The sequence below is a fragment of the Gavialis gangeticus genome, unplaced genomic scaffold (genome assembly GCF_001723915.1).
Source record: "Gavialis gangeticus isolate Ggan-Ray unplaced genomic scaffold, GavGan_comp1, whole genome shotgun sequence".
Classification (NCBI taxonomy): Eukaryota; Metazoa; Chordata; order Crocodylia; family Gavialidae; genus Gavialis; species Gavialis gangeticus.
Window position 1 is genome coordinate 1830685 of NW_017729028.1, and position 12868 is coordinate 1843552.

The 12868-nt window shown below is 39.9% G+C and overlaps 1 long non-coding RNA gene across 3 annotated transcripts in view; it reads right to left on the minus strand.

Moving 5' to 3' along the window:
• Positions 1 to 5067: 5067 nt before the first annotated feature.
• Positions 5068 to 12868, minus strand: part of LOC109300090 — a 23396-nt gene continuing 15595 nt past the window's right edge. For 2 of the 3 annotated variants that reach the window (XR_002098106.1, XR_002098105.1), the window contains exons 3-4: positions 8705 to 8911; positions 5068 to 5102 (exon numbers count right to left, since the gene is read on the minus strand). This is a non-coding gene — a long non-coding RNA (uncharacterized LOC109300090). Of the gene's footprint in view, positions 5103 to 8704; positions 8912 to 10851; positions 10884 to 12868 lie in introns of those variants that run through there. The other variant, XR_002098107.1, reaches the window with a different exon arrangement.

Genomic DNA, 12868 nt, shown 5'->3' on the forward strand with positions numbered 1-12868 from the left:
AAATAGCTAAGATTTACATTCTTATTTATTTTTAGTTCCCTACATTTTGGAGAGAGTACTTACAGTATATTCTGATTCAGTCATATAGTTTAAAGCAAAACATCTTGTGTTTTAATGAGATTTAAAAAAATTCTTGAGCTGGACTTTTCAATAATATTTTGTTTTGTAAAACAAATGGAAAAAAATATACCTGTGGGAGTAAAAGAGTAAAGGAAAATAATTTTAAAAACAGCTATTAGCTCAGAGTAAACCACAACATCTGACTACAATTTTATCCATCACTAAAATATTAATTACTTTGATATGGGGGTTGTGGATGACAGGTTGTTCACAGTACATTACATCATAAAGCATACCCCAAGAGCACACAGTGCAGTCCAGGGAGTTACGGAGTAAGGTGTATAAATCACTAGACTAAATCAGGGCAGCCTAAAGATTAGTCCAAGTTAGAATGAGTGTCAGTGGACACAAGATGGTTAATGCACAGGAGCCTAATAACACTGCAGTAGTGTGCTGGGCAAAAAACTGTGCTAATACACTACTGCACAGTAGTATTAGGCTACTGCACAGTAAGCATCACTAACAAACTGTGCGCCAGCACTACTGCACATTAACCGTAGTTACGGTGCATTTAGTTAGTACTTCATTAAGCAAGTATTAAACTAAATGCACAATAACTAATTCACATTAATTACATGTAGAATGCACCCAGTCTTCCTTAGGGGTCTGCCACACCTGCTTTAGGACAATGGAAGATTCCTTTAAACTTAGGTGATCTTTCCAGAACCAGTTATGCCTCCTAAGTGCCTTGATCATTCTGTTTGTATTGAGCAAAAAAACTATATGGTACCCAAGAATCTGACCCTATGACTTAGCAGAAAAGAAATATCTACTATTTGACAGGACTTCACTTAAAAGCCAGCTGGACTGAATTTATCTTTTCAAGCTCTTTTACATTAAAAAAATCTTTATTTCACTTAACCAGATTTGTTTAGAGAATTAAATATGGGATGTATGGGGAAACAAAATACATTCTTGATTCAATACCAACTACAACAGTTTTTGTAAGAGAGCCTTTTTTATTCTTTGCCTGTCATATACAACAAAGCTTATATCAGTTTACAGCATATCAAGTGTCTCAGTTTGGAGTCACATCTCTTGGACACTACAATGACTTGTTACCATGGGAGCATCAAACTAATAAGAAAAAAAACCCAACCTCAGTGGCCTACTGCTAAACCACAAAGTCCAAAGAGAGTATTGCAAGTGGCTTCAGAGGGCACAGGTGGGCCCTGCAAGTATATATAAAGGCAGATAGGAATTTAATATTTACAGTGCTCTATTTTGCTACTGATGAGCCATTAACAGTTATCCAAAACAACAGAATACAGAACACCTCCCAGGGCAGAAACATCCTGTTTCTTTCAAGTTTTAAAATGCATTTAATGACACAGCTTGTTATGATGGGCTTTTCTCTTGGTCATGTTTTACTCTCTATGGCTGAGAAATAAAAAAAAGTAAGACCATTCTGATAATGTACTGTAGTGCTTCTTAATTTTTTCATCAACATTGATTCATCAAAATACACGTGGATTTCATTTTTTTCTGTTGCTAGTTTCAGAGCTCAATAAATGAACAGATGTACAGTGAGGAATATCTGAAAGCTAACTCCTTCCTTTTTCCCTCACCTACCCCTTAGACCAGACATCAAAATGAAGATATGAGCTAAGTGTAAGTAACAGATTTTTAAATCTTATGTAATAATTCTTAGTAAGATATAATCCTTATAAGCAAACATAGGGCTGATCTTGTTGCCATTGAAGTTGATAGCAAAACTTCCACTGACTTCAATGAAATCTAGATCTTTGACTTCAAAATCTCTTCCTTCACTTGAAAGTTTGATTCTAGGAGTATTAAGGGACGTGAAATCAAATTAATATAAATATTCAGTGATACTTCTAAATAAAGCATTTTCTCCGTTACCATCCTTTTAAAAATTCCTGCCATAGAATAAACAACATCATTAATATTATTATTTGCATTCAATATTTAATGGCATTCAATATTTAATGCTGTAACAGTTTTTAACTTATTCCTGATGCCAGAAGAATCAACAGTCAAAACTCAAGAGTCCTGGGCTTTCATCTAACATGAATAAACTCAGTAAAATTTTACAATTGAGTTTAATGGAAGCAGTACTAGAAGTTAAAAAGAGAAAGTAACAAACACAAAGCACACCACTAATTTTGAGAATACCACAGTAAATGAACTGAGCTGCATTAGCCAAACATAAAGATTTAGTCAGAAGTACTTTGATAAAAATATTCTGAAAAGTTGCATGATTTGAAGTCCTTTATGAAAAGGATGAGGACTATGAGAAGGCCCAAACCCAAGCTGTGGACCAGAATCAATCCCAGACTGAGGGCGAAGGCCCAATGTTCCCAGGGAAACTTTACTCCTGTTAGCAGAGTATGAGGTGTGCCAGCTTTCAGGAACAGACTATTTGAATGACAAGGAACACCTGGCCATTCTGCCCTTGTCCTCCCAGTGCTCTAGCCCAAGTCACCCAGAGGGAATTTCTGCTATTGCTCATGTGTAGCAGTATGTCTTCACTTCAGCAGTGTCACTAGGGTGAATCCCCATTTAATAAGCCACAAGCACTCAGACCTTGCAAGTATGGGTTCCAGTTGCCACATAATTGCACCATTCTGTAAGCACCCTCATAAAACAGCTCGTGTGAGGTTTGCAAGTGGTTCAGTCTACATTTCCCAGGTGCTGCAGCTAAGGAATAAAATGGAGCACTGACTCATACAAGGCCATGAAACAAATTGGTGGTGAAGTCAGGAATAAAATTCAGGCTTCCTCTTCTGAGCTACTTTCATGATCCCCTGTATAATCTATTTTCTTATAATATATATAGGAGCTAAGAAATCTTGAGATAGTTTGGTCTGGAAAATAGCCTGGTGAATGTGTCAGTTTCGTGTAATTCTTTTGCATCTGAGGGGTTGTAGCCATGTTGGTTTAAGGACATCGGCAGACAAGGTTCTTTGGGTAAATCTGATATATTTTATTAGACCAACTTAAATAGTTAGAAAAATTATTCTTTGCAAGCTTTTGGGTATAAATACCCTTTGTCAGGCTGAGGAAGCATCTGCAGTTGGTGTGTGCTCTTCCTGGATGGAATGAATAGTAAAGAAGCCAGAGGCTGGCAAGAAAGGCAGTCAGTGAAACAGCATTCTCTCTAAGCTGTGCAGTTTGTGCAGCCATGCGGGTGCATCTGGCAGCCTGGCACGAGTGCACCTGTACAGCTGCACATGCCACGCAGCTTAGAGGGAACGCTACAGTGAATATGGACATTGAGAAATCAATGGATGTGAGACAGGTTGGGGAGGGAGGAAGGGGAAATATAGTTGGTAAATAGTGGAGAGGTACCTGGGGAGTCAGATGTGAGGCAGGCAGAGCTGACCCAAGCAGGGTGTGGGGCCTGGGACAAATCAGCTCTTGCAGGTCTCCGCCCCAATCCCACACACCCTGGATGGTGGTGGTGGCGGGGGGAGGGAGTAATGAGCGGCCGGATGCAAGCCAGGGCCATTCTGCCTGGCTCCACAGGGCCCCCCAAAGCATGGGTCCCAGGGTGGTCACCCCAATTCACACCCCCCCCCAGACAGCCCTGTAGGCAGGTTATAATTTATCATAAATTCAATGTCTGTATTTAGCCCATAATTTTTTGTATCCAGTAGGTTGATGAAGTGAAGTCTATTGGCTCATCTGTGAAAGGTGTTTTGTAAATTCTCTTTGAGGATGAGAACTGAGAGATTGAAGAGAGAGTGGTTTTCTTGTGAGAAATGTGCTCCCACAGGGAACTGGATATTCTTGTCTTTGATAGATTTCCAGTGTGTGTTCATTCTGGTGTGCCGTTGTTGCTTGGTCTCTCCTACGTATTTTCGATCAGGGGATTGGGTTCATTGGATGAGATGTATTACATTTCTGTAGGTGCAGCTGTAAGATCCAGGAATGGTGATGGCTCTGTTGTGGGGTGTAGTAATTGTGGGGGTGGTGGAGATGTGATGGAAGGTTTTGCATTTCTTCTCATGGCATGGTCTGGATCCATTCTATGTGTTTTGGGCTATAGAAACTTTGCTTCTGGTGTTGAGGTTAGCGAGGTTCAGTGCTTGTTTGAAGGCTAGCATGGGTGTGTCTGGGAAGATCTCTTTAAGAATTGGGTCTTCTTCTAGTATGGGTTGCAATTGTTTGAGGATTTTCCATATAGGTTTCAGGGAAAGTTGGTATGTCATAGCCAGTGGTGTGAGATTCATGGAGGTTTTCCTTCTGTACTGCAGCAATTCTTCACATGATATCTGGGTGGCTCTTTCAAAAGTGTGATCTATCTCTCTGGAGGAGTGTCCTTGTTGAGTGAAAGGCTCTTGAGATTTGTGAGGTGGCAATCCTGGGTGTTCTCAGTGCATCTGAGGGCATTTTTACATGTGCTCCAGGAGGGTGGGGGGCGGGCTTTAGTTAGTGAGCCATGCTAATTAAAAGCACCTGATCATCACATATATCAGTGTCCCCGAGCTGAAAAAAATGGAGGTTGGGCATTTTGAACTAAAGCTTGTCAAACAAGCTTTAGTTCAAAGTGTCCCACCTCCATTTTTCAGTGTAGGGACACTGATACTCGTGGCGCTAGAGTCTGCTGGAGTGTGTTAATGTCTGTGCTCCAGCAGACTTGATTAATCAAGTCTGCTCTGACACGCTAGATTTCCAGCACATCAGAACAGGCTCCCTGCATGTGTATAGAAGTCCTGAGGTATTAGATTTGCTTTAGCTGAGACTTTTAAGCCATTTGCAGGCATAAAATAAAATCAGATGACATAATGTTTGATAATTAGATTCATAATTATGTTATGTAAGTCAGCTATGACTAATAGATTACAGATTTAGGGGTGCAGCTATGGTATCAAACTACATATTTTGATTCTTATTTCCACATTATTCAAAATACCATATCATTTATGATTCTAATGTCTGAACACTTCACAAAGGCCCTTTCAGAATTCCTTTTTTCATTCAGCACAGCAGGAATGGATGAATTTGTAAAAAAATTTCTTTGAAACAAAAGACATATTTAAATCAGTAAAGCCTTTTTTCTTTAATTTCTATGAATCTCTTTTTAAAAAATGTTTTTAGTTACAATAACAAACAATTGCTAGGCAGTTTCCACAATTGTTTCCTGTTCAAATTATAGGAAAATGCCATGATGTCTCAGACACCAGTGAATGATCACTGTTGATACATGATCACTTTTTGAATGGGGACCATTATATATTCATGATTATCCTGGTCATGGTCCTTTCTTTCATTTTGCTAGGTTGATCTCCTGGTATAAAAGACCCTAGATTGTGCAAATTCCTGCATAGCACTGTATTCTTAAAGGAGAACTATGTAAATTGACATAGATACTGCAAAGGAGTCGCACTCTGACCATGCAATACTGTGTTGGCTCTAGAGTTATGTCAGTTTATACTAGCTAAAGATATGGCTCTGTAAATGGGATTTAAGGGATACTAAAACAAAATCTGGCCATAGTAAAAAATCTTTTACAAAAACAGACAGCCAAGCAAAAGGATTTTGTCTGTGATAATTCAGGGTATTTTGGATAATCATAATGTGTACAGTCAGCTCTGGTTGCATAAGACAAATTATAGCATGCCTTTAATATTCTGGACACAATTTTCTATGTGAATAATGCAGAAGCTTGAGAAGCAGCAGCATGTAAATCATTCATGAGTAGAGTCTTTTTTTTTTTTTTTACTTGAAGCTATTTACTGTAAATAGGATCGGATAATCTCTCATGTAATGTGATCATTGCCTAATTGCAACACAAAACAGTGATCTTCCTGCATGTTGGGCATAATATTGTTGATGTTGTATTTTTTTTTTTTGTTTTTTTAATATCCCCAAAGCAAATTGCTTGATTTAGTGAAAAATATCTAAATTAAGTAATTATTTTGTTCAATATTAATGATGTGGAAGAAAATATAAAATCACCGGTTGTGAAATTTGCAGATGACACAAAAATTGCTGGGGTGGTAAATAAGAACAAGGACAATACAGCTATACAAATATGGATCATTTTGTAAGGAAGTCTTATTCAACAATGTCATTCAAAAGAATGCCCCAAAACTACAATATATTATTCAGGGAGTGTGTTATGGTCCTTCCTAGGAGTAGTGAAATTTTATTCATCCATTTTATCCATTAATAATGGTCAAAGGTCCACCTGATGCTTACAGCCCTTTTGGATTAATTTCCCAGTTTCATCGCGAGTAGTATGTAAGGGGTAATGTGGCCAGGTTTTCTTCCTCATTGGGAAAGGAATCCAGGGAATTCAAATGCAGAGAGAATACCATTAATTTAAATGAGAACTGTATTTGCAAGTACCCCTTCTAGGCAAGTTTGACAATCTCAGACCTGGTATGTATTTAATTATGCCTTAAAAGGGAGAGTTTTTTGAGGGAGAATTTTTAGAGTCAATAGTTCAGTTAAGTAGCTGGGTCTGGTTGTTTCTGTCTGTTTGACTACAAGAATAAAATCAAGTGCTATGAAATATGCATTCTTACTGGAATGCTGTTAGACTTGTTATTGCATTCTATTCACTATAGAGAAGACATCTTACACATTTCTCTGTTCTCCTCCTGGTCTAAATCATCATATATTATACATGTCTCATTAGGCAATTAGTACATTATGATTATGGCTTCTCTTTGTGTTGTCTTCCATTCATTGTTCCAGTTCATCCGCAGCTTTCATGTTTTTATCAAGCTTTTTAAAATTCTGCAATGGAGTTTTCAAGCCTTCCAAATGCGGGTAGACTGTAATTCTTTTACCTAACAGCTTTTATTTCTTTTTTAGATGTATTCTTTTGGTCTTTCATTTGTTTCTGGCAAAGGGGCTGTTAGTTTCATCAACAAGAAAAGAATTAATGGTGTGAATGTTGGGAATTGTAGATTGACTTTTTGGCCAGTTTTGCTCATCTGTCTCCATTTTCAAAATAGATGTTAGCTTATTGCTGAAATATTAATTTAAACATTTTTGGGCATGCCTCCTCAGTTATAATGATCCTGCTTAATAATAATAGTAACAATAATAGTAATATCTTGCATTTGTACAGCAGTTTCCAGCCTAAATGGGGCCCTATACATAAGCAGGACCAATTAATTGAGCCTGCTGGAGCATGGTAATTACTGTGCTCCAGCAGACTCCAGTGTCTTGTATATCAGCGTTCCTGTACTTAAAAATGGTGGTAGCCCTGTTGCTATTTTTAAGTATGGGGATGCTGGTACATGAGATGCTCTGAGCGCTTTAATTAGAGTGGCTCTTGGAGCTGCTCCAGTTAAATTCTACACGCTGCCCCCCACTCCCAGAGCACATGTATAAATATCCAATGATTCCAACATGCTTGTGAGGAATGTAAGAACTAACTATATTATTTTTATGATTCTTTATAGTCCATGGTGCTAAAGATTAGATGACCCATTGTATGGAGCCCTGAACATTATGTTCAGCCTGTGTTCTTCCCAGATGTCCAAGAACCCAGCAGTTTTTTTAATTCAATTGTCTAGATGTCAGATAGAGAATCCATTGGGAAGCTACAGCTGATCCTAAATAATTGCATTTTTATATTGGCTCCTGTAAGTAGCTTGGCATGCCTGCTCCCGTGCAAGTTGGCTTTGCTCTCTTGGAAGCTCTTTAACCAGTCCTCTATACAAAAACACAGTCTTTGGACTAAAGAAACAAACAAAAGAGCAAACAAAACTCCAGGCCCTTCTCTGGGTAATAGCAAAGCATCTATAGCTCTGGCCTTGTACCACCATGCAGCTGAGTTTTTACAACAGGGCCGTCCATTCCCTCTTAAAGGGCTAGACCTGGCTGTTACCATTCCAGTATGTGGGAGAGGATCTTAGAACAGGGGCAAAACCCAGTCAGTTATACTGTTTTAAGAATTCAGGTGTGGGGCTGCAAGGTGGTGATCCAGCGTCTAAACTGGGGTTTCCCCCTAGCAGTTGAAATGCCAGAGGAGAGAGCAGAGACTAGTGAGCTGGAAGAAGAACAAGTTGTGTTCAGGAGGCAGATTGTACAGTTCCAGCTGAGAGAAGTGCATATGTGAGTTTTCAGCTTGGAAAGGGTGCCTATGGGAGGCACTGAGAGTGGAGTCAAAGTACAGTTGACCCCTAGAATTAAATCAGTAGTTTAACAGTGGTTATATTATTATTAACAGTGGTCTAAATCTCATGCTATCGAATTGTAGGCATCATTGTCTACTGGACTGATTTTAGCAAACTAAAGTAAGGGGTAGGGAGCCTGCAGTCCTAAGGTCTTTCTTTTTTTCTAGTTGTAACAACTTAAAAATGATAACCCCTGCCTCCTGACACACACACACCTGGGAAAATCCTGTTACTGCAGAACCCATACATGCTTAACTCTGCCTTGCAGTGATACTATGAAGCAAACATAAGTGAGACAATTTACTACTGTGGTCACAGATTAATTTAAATTGCTTTTAAAAGGGGTACTCTATTTTTCTGTAGTTTAAGTGTCTTCACTCTGCATTTCTTATCATAGCATATTTGGATATCCTTCAAGTGTAACTATGCCCCTGAATGTCCTGGGTTTATACCGCTTGGCTTTAGAATATCAAGAATACTACTACATAAATTAAACGGGATGCAGAAATTTACAGGTGTAAATGTAGAGTCTCAGCAACTCAAGTCGAGTTAACTTTTAGCTCCGTGTGATGTCTTGCTGGGATACAGGTGGGCGGGAAGATGGAAACAGGCTCTTAAGGCTTGGATGGGATATGTTTTTCCAACCTTGCTAGAATGGCAGCAACAGAAGTGAACTCTTTGATGGACTCCTTATCAAGGAGTCCACTAGAATATCAAGAATACTTAAACTTACCAGTAGTTTAACTGCTGTAAGCTGAAGAAGCATATTCTATTTTTTTCCTATATAGTAGGGAGGTAGAATCGCTGCTTTGAAGTATAAGATGAAACTCCACCTTAAACATGGAATCAGTTCCTCCACCAGAGGTACGGTAAAATGTTGAATACTGAATTCTAAATGTCATACCAGTTCTATTCAATTCTGTGTATGGTTTCTTGCTTAAATTGATCTAAATTTTCATTGCTTTTGGACAAGGACCAGCACACTTCACCTTTACACACACTGTTTAGTCCCAAGACATTTACATTGTTTTGCACTTCCATATAGAAAACATACTTCCTTTTAAATGAAGGTCTATTTTCTGTTCTGTATAAATCTCTGGCTATTGATCATCTCATAAAGGTTTCTATTCTATTAAATACAAGCATGACAGTCTACCACCTGAACAATCCATTATTTTGCAACACCAGGCTTTGCTCCAGGGATTAATTTATTGAACTTTAAAGCAGAATGTCATCAACAATCCATTTCATTTTAGCTGTATAACACCCTTCCACCAATCACTTGGTGAAGCTGTCCTACTTTACTCATTCCGTCCTACTCAATGAACTGTAAGTACACTTTTTGACTAATGATTAGGGTGCTGGAGGCCATATATAATTCAGGGGTTGCTTCAGATGCATCAACCAATAGTCCTGATATGTTAATCTTCTCCCAGGGAGTTTTCATTTGCTGTCTAAGGTAAATCCATATTTGTGAGTTTCAACATTTTTTTTTTTATTAAAGTAGATAACATAAAATAACAGAGCTGGTACCAATGTCACCTCAGACCTTCAGCTGTTTACTATGAAAGCTATTTAATATGGCTCCTCAGTGTAAAAGAAGAGAATGAATGTTAGCATACTGTTTTAAAGCACAAAGGAATACTCTGGTAAACTTTTCTTCATTCTACGTGCCTGCCTCCAAGAAGCTAGCTGCCTAGTTACCAGAAATACAAACCATCTTGAAAAAAGAAGATTCTCTCACAGTAGGGGGAATTCAGTCCATTTCACATGGTACAGCTGCAGAAAGCACAATATATTTTCAGTAAATTTAATTTAATCTATAACTTCTATTCAGTCTGCCAAATGAAAAACCTTCTGATGCCTTATGCACATACGAAAAGGGAAGAATGAAAAATCTATCTTACAAAGAATTTAGGTCAATCAATTTTTACAGTCTTTCCATAAGCTAGCCAAGAGATTAGTCACTAATGAAAACAGTAAACAGATTGCCTCTTTATTAAAATAAATTGAAAACCTCATATATTGGTTAAATTAAGTCTAGCTGTTGATATTCAATGGTCAGTGCAGAGTTGTACAAAGTGCCTGGGGTTGGTGTGGGGTGAGGAGTATATTCATTGGAAGCAGAGCCAGAAAACATACCTTCTGCCTCTAAGACTGTGGTCCTAAAACTCATTTGGCACAGCTGGACCCTACTAAAAAGCAGAGCCCTTCCAACTTCACTTGGGTTGCATATGAATTCAGGGGTCTGCAAATGAAGAAGAAGGTGTAAGATTAAGGTCCCAATCTCTGGCACTCAGCACACCCCTCTCATTCCCTCAGCACCTTTCCCTAGGGCACAAAAATTGCTAGTTACACCTCTGTAGGCTATATACACTCATTAGCCTGATGGTGAAACTGGTGCTCTGGCTTGCATAGCTCAGAAGGCCCCAAGAGGAATTTTGGATGTGTCTATTGCAGTTCTCAAGGACATTGGGACTTTCAGTGATGAGGGTAAGATTGTAAGGCCCAGAGGTGAAGCTGAGCCATGAGGCAACCTGACAGTTTTCAGGCCCATCTCTTTTCTGCAAAATACATTGCCCATAATTAGATTAAATAAAAAGAAGACCCCAAAAGGTAAACAAATCACATACCTTCCTCTTTCTGAAACCATTGAGTCAAGTTATTAATAGATTTGTGAGAAGCCTTTTGCTTGAATTCATGTAATCTTGTTATGTGTTTATATACCATTTAAAATATTGTATAAATACTAGACTGGCTGGGAAATTATTTTTCCCTTTGAACATTTTTTGGGGGAAAAAAATTTTGTTTGTAGACATTTTTAAAGGCATTGTCTATATTTAATGCAAAAAGCTTTAAGAAATCACAAAAACAGATGTTTGTCACAGAAAAAAATCTGCTTTGTTGAAAAATCCATTGAAAAAAATTTTGAAGGGCGTTTTTGGATAGGCAGTAATAAAAACCTAAGTTAGTGTCCGGTCCAAATTTTAGATGTATGCTGGTAACACAAGAGTTAAGTTTGATCATGTGCAGACAAGCAGACAAGTCCTATGGAAAATTCCACAGCATGCTCAGCATGTGCCCCCTGGATGACCTGAAGGCTTGTCAATCAGACCTGACCTACTTTTCCATCATGCGCATGCTCAGTTTCACACAGAACATGAAGTAATCTGATCAGACGCATGCTCAGTCCACTGACTGCATGAAGTAATTGGACTAGAAACTTCCACAAGGAAAGCCCTATGATTGGCCACTAAAGTCATACAAAAGGCTTGTGAGCCCCCGCCTCAGGAGGAGAGACCGGAGAGACGGGGGGAGACCTTGACTCGACTGGCGAACAGAGGCTGCCTTGGCAGGGACTGTCTCGCTAGGAGAGATCCGACCTGAGAGCAGAGGCTGTTCCAACAGGGACTGCTCCTCAGGAGGGCTTTCTGGCCCATTGGTCTCCTCCTCGCTGCAGTTTTACAGATTGATTTTGCACTGATTTACGTATACCGACCTTCTGGCTACCGACTCGACTTCTGTCTTCAGCCTTGAACTACGATCCTGATTCTCAACCTCCGGCTACGACATCACCATCTCGTCTCAGCATCACCGACCTCGGCACCGTCTTTGACCACCGACCACCTGTTCATCCACATTGGACTGGCGTCACGACATTCTATGTGCTACAGTTCTGTTGTTCGTATCCCGATTGATGAGCTGTTGACCAGCCCTGAGACTATCGAGTTGGGCAGCTGCACCTAGCTCTGGCTAGAAAGCAAGGGCTCACTCGAGACCCCTGTGGGCCAACGTACCCCTTTGTTGTTTGTTTTCGGTAACACTGTAACTGAAAAAGCAAGATTTCTGCCTACGCTCCAAAAGCGTAAGTAAATAAATCAACTTTATTTGAAACTGCCCGTGTCCTGTACCGCTCAGACTCCTTGCCGCCTATCCCGCCTGTTCTGTACCGAAACCCTCGGCCCACCATGACCTTGGGGCCGCTGTTCCCCAACAGTTAGTTTAGTTATGTCCCCAGATCTTTGTTCCTTTATGTATCTGTGATCTTGTTTCCTTTTCTTACTTTCACCCATGTCCTAAGTCAGGGCTGTCTAACTGGTTGATTATATGCTACATGCGGCCTATGAAGGATTAAATTGTAGTCCTCAGGCTCCCACCTGGCCAACATTTTCCCCATTGTTCCAGGTACAGAGGCATCTGGGAGGTTCCAGGTTTCCTCTCTTTCAGCTTCCCCTTTCCTGGCCAAGGTGGTGGGGCAGACAGCCCACAGTGTTGGGGGAGCTTGCAGCCAGGGATCCTTGAGAAGCACTATACTGCAGGGGAGCCTTCATCCAGGGAGCTTAGGGTAAGGCAGAGCATGTGGTGCAATGGGGTGGGAGGTTTTTGGGCACACAGTACAGTGGGGGATGCCCAGTGCAGCAGGGGATCATGCAGTGCAATGGGCAGGGAAGTGCCAGGTGTGCAATGTAATGTAGCAGGGGAGCATGCCACATGCAGCCATTGGTGCTCATGGCTCCACCACTTAGAAGATGGACAGCCCTCTCTTGGATTTTAAAAAAGCCTTTGACTTGGTCTCCCATGATGTGCTCATGGTAAAACAGGGGAACTGCAGCCTTGATAACCCAATGGTCTGTGTCAATGAAAAT